General features: G+C 38.1%; 1 protein-coding gene across 1 annotated transcript in view; it reads left to right on the top strand.

Annotated features, from left to right (window-relative positions):
• Nucleotides 1–677, top strand: part of LOC107722763 (pleckstrin homology-like domain family B member 1) — a 32,602-nt gene that overhangs the window by 21,457 nt on the left and 10,468 nt on the right. The gene's annotated exons all lie outside the window — the stretch shown is intronic.

Raw genomic sequence — 677 nt, 5'->3', positions numbered from 1 at the left:
TATATATATATATATATAATATATAAATATGGGTTGCAGTGGGCCACTTACAATGAAAGTAAATGAGTCCAATTCATAAACATCAAAGTTGGCATGATATTAATATTCACCCTATCTATTTTGTAAACTTGATTCCAACTGCGGGCGGCATAATAACTAAAAGCAGACTCCCCTTGTTTTGTGTGAACCCTTGGTATTTTTAACTGACTCGATCCTAATGATCTGAGTGGTCTGTTAGGTTTATATTCAGTGAGCAGATCTGCCATGTATTTAGGTCCTAGGCCATTGAGTGATTTATAAATGAGTAAAAGTACTTTAAAATCAATCCTAAATGTAACTGGAAGCCAGTGTAAGGACCTGAGGACTGGTGTGATATGCTCAGATTTTCTGGTTCTAGTCAGAATCCTGGCAGCAGCGTTCTGGATGAGCTGCAGCTGTCTAATGGTCTTCTTGTGAAGGCCGGTGAGGAGACCATTACAATAGTCCACCCTGCTGGTGATAAAGGCATGAACAAGTTTCTCCAAGTCTGGACTGGAAACAAAACATCTAATTCTTGCAATGTTTTTGAGATTATATTATGCTGATTTAGTTACTGATTTGACATGTCCACTGAAACTAAGGTCTGTCTCCAGAATCACACCAAGATTCCTGACTTAATTTTTAGTTGTTAGACCCCT

The sequence above is a fragment of the Sinocyclocheilus rhinocerous genome, unplaced genomic scaffold, assembly GCF_001515625.1.
Source record: "Sinocyclocheilus rhinocerous isolate Xijiao unplaced genomic scaffold, SAMN03320098_v1.1 scaffold544, whole genome shotgun sequence".
Taxonomy (NCBI): Eukaryota; Metazoa; Chordata; class Actinopteri; order Cypriniformes; family Cyprinidae; genus Sinocyclocheilus; species Sinocyclocheilus rhinocerous.
This window is presented reverse-complemented; position numbering and strand designations above follow the sequence as displayed.